The sequence below is a fragment of the Cetorhinus maximus genome, unplaced genomic scaffold (genome assembly GCF_964194155.1).
Source record: "Cetorhinus maximus unplaced genomic scaffold, sCetMax3.hap1.1 HAP1_SCAFFOLD_3176, whole genome shotgun sequence".
Taxonomy (NCBI): Eukaryota; Metazoa; Chordata; class Chondrichthyes; order Lamniformes; family Cetorhinidae; genus Cetorhinus; species Cetorhinus maximus.
The window spans coordinates 50-10,620 of NW_027599098.1; positions in this window are offsets into that span (position 1 = coordinate 50).

Below are 10,571 nucleotides of genomic sequence, written 5' to 3' on the forward strand. Positions count from 1 at the left end.
GGAGGCTTGCATTGATCTCCAGTCCTCGCTGAGTGAATTTATCACCTCTGAGCGTTAGCTGACAGAAATGTTACGGTAACTAAAAGCCAATGGGGAGTGGGGAGGGTTCATGGCGAAATGGACCTGCTTCTCACTAAGACCGGCAGCAGAACACAACAGCTAGAAAAATCCATCAAAGCAAATCAGCTCCCTCCCCAGCAGTGATTATTCAAGTCAATGGGGTCCGAATACCTCGATTACTAATCCACTCACTCATCGCTCTGCAAGTAACACTCACATCAAGTGTGTCAGGAGCTCGTGGGTTTGAGTCTCACGCCACAGACTTGAGTACAAATCCAAATCGACACTGTCAGCGCTGAGGGAGTGCCGCACTGTCGGAGGGTCAGTACTGAGGGAGCGCCGCACTGTCGGAGGGTCAGTGCTGAGGGAGTGCCGCACTGTCAGAGGGTCAGTACTGAGGGAGTGCTGCACTGTCAGAGGGTCAGTACTGAGGGAGTGCTGCACTGTCGGAGGATAAGCTGAATTAGGAAGCAATGTGACATATTGCAGGTGAGGGGACGATTGAGATTTTTTATTTCACGATTTCGAGAGGAATTTCGAAGGTCAATGGAGATCTTTTCCCCCTGATAGAGGCGTCCAGGGCAAGAGGACACAATCGGAGCACCAGGGCATTCAGGTAAGGGGCTGGGAAACATTCCCTCACTCATAAGGTGATGGAAGTGTGGAATCCCATCCCCGGATGATCTGTCGATCGATTCATTAACTCAATTCAGAGATCAGGAGTGATCAGCGAGCTCAGCGGACAAAAAGGAGCATGTGAAGGCCATTCTGCCCTTAGGGGCTGTAACACCCCATTCTATACAATCATGGCTGCCCTTCTCCCTCAACTCCACGTTCCCTATCCCTCAATTTCCTCAGTCCCCAAAAATCTATCGATCTCAGTCTTGAACTTACTCAATGACTGACCCTCCACAGCCCTCTGGGGTAGAAAATTCCAAAGATTCGCCAACCCTTGGAGTGTAGAAATTTCTCCTCGGTCCCTGTCCAAAATGGCTGACCCCCTTATCCTGGCTCTCCCTTCTCCAGCGGGGGGCAATATCCTGCCAGTATCAACCCCGTCAAGCCTTAAGTAGGGAGGAGACACGGCAAAAAAGGAATTAGGATGCAGATCAGACATGATCTCATTGAATGGCGGAACAGGCTTGAGGGGCTGAATGGCCTCCTCCTGTTTCAAGAATGCTCAGTTGCAAATTGGAAAGGGTGCAGGAAAGATTCAGGAGAATGGTTCCAGGGATGAGGAACTTCAGTGACGTGGAGGGATTTTTCTTTCATTCATTCACGGGATGTGGGCGTTATTGCCCATCCCTAATTGCCCCTTGAGAAGGTGGGGGTGAGCCGCCTTCTTGAGCCGCTGCAGTCCGTGTGGTGTAGGTACACCCACAGCGCTGTTAGGGAGGGAGTTCCAGGATTTTGACCCAGCGACAGTGAAGGAACGGCCGATATATTTCCAAGTCAGGATGGCGAGTGGCTCGGAGGGGAACTTGCAGGGGGTGGTGTTCCCATCTGTCTGCTGCCCTTGTCCTTCTAGGTGGTAGATGTCATGGGTTTGGAAGGTGCTGTCTAAGGAGCCTTGTTGAGTTCCTGCAGTGCATCTTGTAGATGGTACACACACTGCCGCCACTGTGCGTCGGTGGTGAAGGGAGTGAATGTTTGTGGATGGGGTGCCAATCAAGCGGGGCTGCTTTGTCTTGGATGGTGTTGAGCTTCTTGAGTGTTTTGGGATCTGCACTCATCCAGGCAAGTGGGGAGTATTCCATCACACTCCTGACTTGTGCCTTGTAGATGGTGGACAGGCTTTGGGGAGTCAGGAGGTGAGTTACTCTCCACAGGATTCCCAGCCTCTGACCTGCTCTTGTAGCCACAGTATTTATATGGCTGGTCCAGTTCAGTTTGTGGTCAATGGTAACCCCCAGGATGTTGCTAGTGGGGGATTCAGCGATGGTAATGCCATTGAATGTCAAGGGGGCGATGGTTGGATTGTCTCTTGTTGGAGATGGTCATTGCCTGGCACTTGTGTGGCGTGAATGTTACTTGCCCCTTGTCAGTCCAATCCTGGATATTGTCCAGGTCTTGCTACATTTGGACCTGGACTGCTTCAGTATCTGAGGAGTTGCGAATGGTGAACATTGTGCAATCATCAGCGAACATCCTCACTTCTGACCTTATGATGGAAGGAAGGTCATTGATGAAGCAGCTGAAGATGGTTGGGTCCTGAGGACACTACCCTGAGGAACTCCTGCAGTGATGTCCTGGAGCTGAGATGACTGACCTCCAACAGCCACAACCATCTTCCTTTGTGCTCGGTATGACTCCAACCAGTGGAGAGTTTCCCCCGATTCCCATTGACTCTAGTTTTGCTGGGGCTCCTTGATACCACACTCGGTCAGATGCGGCCTTGATGCCAAGGGCAGTCACTCTCACCTCACCTCGGGAGAAGTTGGGGCTGTTTTCCTTGGTGAAGAGAAGGCCGAGGGGAGATTTGATAGAGGTGTTCAAAACCGTGAGGGGTCTGGACAGAGTCGATAGGGGGGAAACTGACCCCACTGGCGGAAGGATCGACAACCAGAGGGCACAGGTTTAAGGCGATGGGTGAAAGAAGCTGAGGCAACTTGAGGAAAAAAACATTTCTCACGCAGCGAGTGGCTGGGCCCTGGAATGCGCTGCCTGTGGGTGTGGTGGAGGCAGGTTCAATCGTGGCTTTCAAAAGGGAATCGGATCATTATCTGAGGGAAAAAAATACATGCAGGGTTCTGAGGAAAGGGTGGGGAGTGGAATTGGTGAATCCTTCTTGCAGAGAGACAGCAGAGACACAATGGGCCAAATGGCCTCCTCCTGTGGTTTATCCATTCATTGATTCAATGAATTCAGTCCAAACCTGGAAGAGGCTCGGCCGAGACTGAATGAGACTCAGGTACGTGTGACTTGCTCATCAATCTGAAACCTACAGAGTTTATCACCTATTCCCAAAGACAATTTCCCTGTTATAATGAGGATGGCGCATTGTAACAACATGCTAATTACCTACATTCATTAACTTTGATATTTGTAATTTACGGGTCCCATTAACTTACCAACATTAAAGCAAAACAACATTAAATGGGGAAATGTTAAAAAGAGACTCGCTGTAACTTGTTGAAAAGCAAAAACCTTTGGAAACAAAATAGTGAAAGTTTTTATATCTATAAGTCACTGCGCTCGCCTTGGTGGATTTCGGAGTCACACATCTCCCTGGGAAGAATCCCCTTTATCCCAGTCGCTGCAGCTTAGCACACACACCCGGTCCGACAGGTTCTACCTCCACCAAGTCACTCCCCACAATTACACTGCTGCCAAAAATAGCCCAGCTCAGGCAAAGCGACAGTTAGAGATCAACGTGAGCTAATTTCATTTACATTTTGGAGACAGAGAGAGAGGTGGGCAAGACGAGAGAGAGAGAGAAGAGAGATAGAGAGATGGGCAAGATGAGAGAGATAGAGAGAGATGGGAAAGATGAGAGAGAGATAGAGAGATGGGAAAGATGAGAGAGAGAGAGAAGAGAGTTAGAGAGATGGGCAAGATGAGAGAAAGAGAGAGAAGAGAGATAGCAAGATGAGAGATAGAGAGATGGGAAAGACGATAGAGAGATGAGAGATAGAGAGATGGGAAAGACGATAGAGAGATGAGAGATAGAGAGATGGGAAAGACGATAGAGAGATGAGAGATAGAGAGATGGGAAAGACGAGAGAGAGAGAGAGAAGCGAGATAGAGAGATGGGCAAGATGAGAGAGAGAGAGATAGAGAGATGGGAAAGACGAGAGAGAGATAGAGAAGCGAGATAGAGAGATGGGCAAGATGAGAGAGAGAGAGATAGAGAGATGGGAAAGACGAGAGAGAGATAGAGAAGAGAGATAGAGAGATGGGCAAGGCGAGAGAGAGAGATAGAGATGAGAAAGACGAGAGAGAGAGAGAAAGATAGAGAGATGGGCAAGGCGAGAGAGAGAGAGAGAGAGAGAAGAGAGATAGAGAGATGGGCAAGGCGAGAGTGAGAGAAGAGAGAGATGGACAAGACAAGAAAGAGAGAGAGATAAAAGCAAAATACTGCGGATGCTGGAAATCTGAAACAAAAACAAAAAATGCTGGAAAAACTCAGCAGGTCTGACAGCGTCTGAGGAGAGAAAAACAGAGTTAACGTTTCGAGTCCGTATGACTCTTCTTCAGAGCTTCTGAGAGAGAGAGAGATGGGCAAGATGAGAGAGAGAGAGAGAGAGAGAGCGAGATGGGCAAGACGAGAGAGAGAGAGAGATAGAGAGAGAGAGCAGTGCAGATCCCAACATCCAGGGACAGACAATTCAGTTCATGTGCAGAGACTGGGAGAAGCTGAGATTGTTTCTCCTCAGAGCAGAGAAGGTTAAGGGGGAGATTGAATCGAGGCGTTCAAAATCAGGAGGGGGTTTGGACAGAGTGAATAAGGAGAGACTGTTCCCAGTGGCAGGAGGGTTGGTAACCAGAGGGACACAGATTGAAGAGAATCGGGAAAAGAGCCAGAGGGGGAGATGAGGAGAATGTTTTTTATACACAGCGAGTTGTTGTGATCTGGAAGGCGCTGCCTGAAAGGGCGACAGAAGCAGATTCAATAGGAACTTTCAAAAGGGGGGAATTGGGTAAATACTCGAAAAGGAGAAATTTGCAGGGCTGTGGGGGAAGGGGAGTTGGTGTGGTGCAGGCGGGGGTGATGGGGGGGACAGTGGGATTTACTTTTAGATCTTCCAATGAACTGGCAAATGGCACAGGGAGTCCATCGATTTCACCCCAAAGACCGAGAAGAGCAAATATCAATCGCAGGGCAGGCCTGGTTCAGACCTGTTACCTCCAGACTTGGCTAATCAATCAATCTGTCGCTCGGCCTCCCATCCTCCACCCTCTGTAACCTTCAGTTCATCCAATCTCTGCAATCCTTCTCCTCACGCCAAGTCCCCCTCACCTATCACCGCACCCCCCTGTGCTCACTGACCCACACCCACTCCCAGTCTGACAATTCCTCAGCTTAAAAATTCTCCGTGTTTTCAAATCTTTCCACAGCCTGGTTCCCCCTCCCTATTTCTGTAAACTCCTGCAGCCCCTACACCCCTCCCTATCTCAGTAACCTTCTCCACCCCCTACAACCCTCCCTATCTCTGGAACCTCCACCAGCCCCTACACCCCTCCCTATCTCAGTAACCTTCTCCACCCCCTACAACCCTCCCTATCTCTGGAACCTCCACCAGCCCCTACACCCCTCCCTATCTCTGTAACCTCCTACAGCCCCTACACCCCTCCCTATCTCTGTAACCTACACCAGCCCCTACACCCCTCCCTATCTCTGTAACCTACACCAGCCCCTACACCCCTCCCTATCTCTGTAGCCTCCTCCAGCCCCTACAACCCTCCCTATCTCTGTAATCTCCTCCAGCCCCTACAACCCTCCCTGTCTCTGAAACCTCCTCCAGCCCCTACAACCCTCCCTATCTCTGTAACCTCCTCCAGCCCCTACAACCCTCCCTATCTCTGTAATCTCCTCCAGCCCTTACAACCCTCCCTATCTCTGTAACCTCCTCCAGCCCCTACAACTCTCCCTATCTCTGTAATCTCCTCCAGGCCTTACAACCCTCCCTATCTCTGTAACCTCCACCAGCCCCTAAACTCCTCCCTATCTCTGTAACCTCCTCCAGCCCCTACAACCCTCCCTAGCTCTGTAACCTCCTCCAGCCCCTACAACCCTCCCTACCTCTGTAACCTCCACCAGCCCCTACAACCCTCCCTACCTCTGTAACCTCCACCAGCCCCTACAACCCTCCCTATCTCTGTAACCTCCTCAAATCCCTTTCAACAGTTTCACTCACTCACATTTGGCCAAATCACCGTTTATCAGCTGCTGAACAAGGCACCTCCCTCTACACTGTCCCCATCAAACACTCCCAGGACAGGTACAGCACGGGGTTAGATACAGAGTAAAGCTCCCTCTACACTGTCCCCATCAAACACTCCCAGGACAGGTACAGCACGGGGTTAGATACAGAGTAAATCTCCTTCTACACTGTCCCCCTCAAACACTCCCAGGGCAGGTACAGCACGGGGTTAGATACAGAGTAAAGCTCCCTCTACACTGTCCCCATCAAACACTCCCAGGACAGGTACAGCACGAGGGTAGATACAGAGTAAAGCTCCCTCTACACTGTCCCCATCAAACACTCCCAGGGCAGGTACAGCATGGGGTTAGATACAGAGTAAAGCTCCCTCTACACTGTCCCCATCAAACACTCCAAGGACAGGTACAGCACGGGGTTAGATACAGAGTAAAGCTCCCTCTACACTGTCCCCATCAAACACTCCAAGGACAGGTACAGCACGGGGTTAGATACAGAGTAAAGCTCCCTCTACACTGTCCCCATCAAACACTCCCAGGACAGGTACAGCACGGGGTTAGATACAGAGTAAAGCTCCCTCTACACTGGCTTCTCAGAGGGGAGGAGGAGGGAGATATCTGTGCGTGTGTTCCCTCCGAGTTGCGGGTGGGAGCCCTGGTTGAGGTGTCAGTGGAGATGGATGATCCGGGCAGTGGGAGAGAGGGAGACACACGGTTTTTTCTCCGGCAGCAGCTGTGCTATTGCAGGCAGTGTGGAGTGAACAAGGGGTTTGCCTGGTACATTTATCCTTTGCATTTTCTCTGGTGCGGCCCTGTGTCGATTCTGCACAGTCCGATGGAATAGCTCCCCCCACAGACCCTGCTGTCTAGATGGACAGGTTGCTGTGATTCAAATTGATCTCCGATGTGTGACTGACCTGAACCCCGTCGATTAATAGTAAGTCGGCTTCATTCTTGTGCTTTGAAACGTTCTGATGGTGTTAGTGAATCTCAGTGAATTCAATTATTATTTACAGTCACTGCTTCGTGACATGAATCCATATTTAATGTATATTTTCTTCAAACTAAACATTTGAATGATCTTGTCAGGACTGAGAGAAGCAGTATTAACCCCACACTCCCCGCACCGCTTAATATCCCACCCAGTCTAATCCCACTCTCCCCCTCACTCCCCACACCCTTTAATATCCCACCCAGTCTAATCCCACTCTCCCCCTCACTCCCCGCACCCTTTAATGTCCCACCCAGTCTAATCCCACTCTCCCCCTCCCTCCCCACACCCTTTAATATCCCACCCAGTCTAATCCCACTCTCCCCCTCACTCCCCGCACCCTTTAATATCCCACCCAGTCTAATCCCACTCTCCCCCTCACTCCCCGCACCCTTTAATATCCCACCCAGTCTAATCCCACTCTCCCCCTCCCTCCCCACACCCTTTAATATCCCACCCAGTCTAATCCCACTCTCCCCCTCACTCCCCGCACCCTTTAATATCCCACCCAGTCTAATCCCACTCTCCCCCCTCACTCTCCGCACCCTTTAATATCCCACCCAGTCTAATCCCACTCTCCCCCTCACTCCCCGCACCCTTTAATACCCCACCCAGTCTAATCCCATTGTCCCCTCCACTCCCCGTGAACCCCCCAATCTGTTCCCACATGTTGGTGCATGGTTCCAGATGTCTGGGGAGGAAGATTAGGCTCAGGTACGATGCCTCTGCAGTCGAATAGCCCTCAGACCACTGGGGTGTGTAGTTGGCGAATGAGTGCCAGAGTGAGTGAGTCGGGGTCAGGTTGTCCGTGGTCGAGAGGGCGAGTGCAGCAGGGTCAGGGAGTGCAGGGTGGGGCTGGGCGGTGGGGTATTTGCATGAAGACGAATACAATCTCTGCCAAAGACAAGAGCAGTTTAAATAACAAACAGAATTTAAAGGGCAATTGGTTGTTGGAACATTTGAATTAAGACACACAGTGTGGGCCAAGTGCAGGAATTATTCTGCTGCAGAAGCACTAGGCCCTGAGGTCAATAAGCTTCAATTACTAGTTGTGTCTTGCCAGTGGAGGATGTTTACAGCTGCTGTAGGTAAATGCCCCACCCCCGCCCGCCCACACACACACTCCCATCGCCAGGAGCGCTCTCTCCCCAGACCAATAGAAAAGCAGCAAAACAAAAGCGTAGATGCTGCAATAATCTAATACGAAAACAATGTGTGACAGGACAGGTACAGCACGGGGTTAGATACAGAGTAAAGCTCCCTCTACACTGTCCCCATCAAACACTCCCAGGACAGGTACAGCACGGGGTTAGATACAGAGTAAAGCTCCCTCTACACTGTCCCCATCAAACACTCCCAGGACAGGTACAGCACGGGGTTAGATACAGAGTAAAGCTCCCTCTACACTGTCCCCATCAAACACTCCCAGGACAGGTACAGCACGGGGTTAGATACAGAGTAAAGCTCCCTCTACACTGTCCCCATCAAACACTCCCAGGACAGGTAAAACACGGGGTTAGATACAGAGTAAATCTCCCTCTACACTGTCCCCATCAAACACTCCCAGGGCAGGTACAGCATGGGGTTAGACACAGAGTAAAGCTCCCTCTACACCGTCCCCGTCAAACACTCCCAGGACAGGTACAGCACGGGGTTAGACACAGAGTAAAGCTCCCTCTACACTGTCCCCATTAAACACTCCCAGGGCAAGTACAGCACAGGGTTAGATACAGAGTAAAGCTCCCTCTACACTGTCCCCATCAAACACTCCCAGGACAGGTACAGCACGGGTTTAGTTACAGAGTAAAGCTCCCTCTACACTGTCCCTATCAAACACTCCCAGGGCAGGTACAGCACGGGGTTAGATACAGAGTAAAGCTCCCTCTGCACTGTCCCTATCAAACACTCCCAGGACAGGTACAGCACGGGCTTAGATACAGAGTAAAGCTCCCTCTACACTGTCCCCATCAAACACTCCCAGGGCAGGTACAGCACGGGGTTAGATACAGAGTAAAGCTCCCTCTGCACTGTCCCTATCAAACACTCCCAGGACAGGTACAGCACGGGCTTAGATACAGAGTAAAGCTCCCTCTACACTGTCCCCATCAAACACTCCCAGGACAGGTACAGCATGGGGTTAGATACAGAGTAAAGGTCCCTCTACACTGTCCCCATCAAACACTCCCAGGACAGGTACAGCACGGGGTTAGATACAGAGTAAAGCTCTCTCTACACTGTCCCCATCAAACACTCCCAGGACAGGTACAGCATGGGGTTAGATACAGAGTAAAGGTCCCTCTACACTGTCCCCATCAAACACTCCCAGGGCAGGTACAGCACAGGGTTAGATACAGAGTAAAGCTCTCTCTACACTGTCCCCATCAAACACTCCCAGGGCAGGTACAGCACAGGGTTAGATACAGAGTAAAGCTCTCTCTACACTGTCCCCATCAAACACTCCCAGGACAGGTACAGCACGGGGTTAGATACAGAGTAAAGGTCCCTCTACACCGTCCCCATCAAACACTCCCAGGGCAGGTACAGCACAGGGTTAGATACAGAGTAAAGCTCTCTCTACACTGTCCCCATCAAACACTCCCAGGGCAGGTACAGCACAGGGTTAGATACAGAGTAAAGCTCTCTCTACACTGTCCCCATCAAACACTCCCAGGACAGGTACAGCACGGGGTTAGATACAGAGTAAAGCTCCCTCTACACTGTCCCCATCAAACACTCCCAGGGCAGGTACAGCACGGGGTTAGATACAGAGTAAAGCTCCCTCTACACTGTCCCCATCAAACACTCCCAGGACAGGTACAGCACGGGGTTAGATACAGAGTAAAGCTCCCTCTACACTGTCCCCATCAAACACTCCCAGGACAGGTACAGCACAGGGTTAGATACAGAGTAAAGCTCTCTCTACACTGTCCCTATCTCCAGGACTGGGTTGGAACGAAGGCCACGGTGATGTTGGGGGGCAGTGGGGAGTTGGCCGGGGTTGGGAGTGGTGAAGTGTAAAGGACTGTGGGTGGCCCCTTTGGGTTTTGCATTCGAGAGCCTCAGAATTCCCTGGGCTGGAATTACCCTGTGACCAAGAGGGGGAGAAAATGGTGGGACAGAACATCTGAGAACTTAGAAACTGTTGGATGGACATTCGGCCTTGGGGGGCATTGCCTCCTGTGTGGAATCCCATCCCTCTTCACACAAGGGAGCCCCTCAACTGGGGAGCTGGTAGTTACTGGGCAGAGGGACTCCTCCTGTGTCATACACTAAAGAACAGACTTGCATTTGTCTAGTGCCTTTTCCCACCTCAGGATGTTCCAGAGCTTCACAGCCAATGAGTTTGTTTCTTTGAAGTGTAGTGCCTACTGTAATGTTGGAAATGCGGCAGCCAAATTGCGCACAGCAAGCTCCCACACACAGCGATGTGACAGTGACCCAGATAACCTGTTTTCAGTGATGTTGGGTGAGGGATAAATATCGGCCCCAGGACACCGGGGAGAACTCCCCCCTGCTCTTCTTCCAATAGTGGCCATGGGATCTTTTACACCCACCCGAGAGGGCAGACGGGACCTCGGTTTAATGTCTCATCCTGAAAGACGGCACCTCCAACAGTGCAGCACTCCCTCAGTACTGACC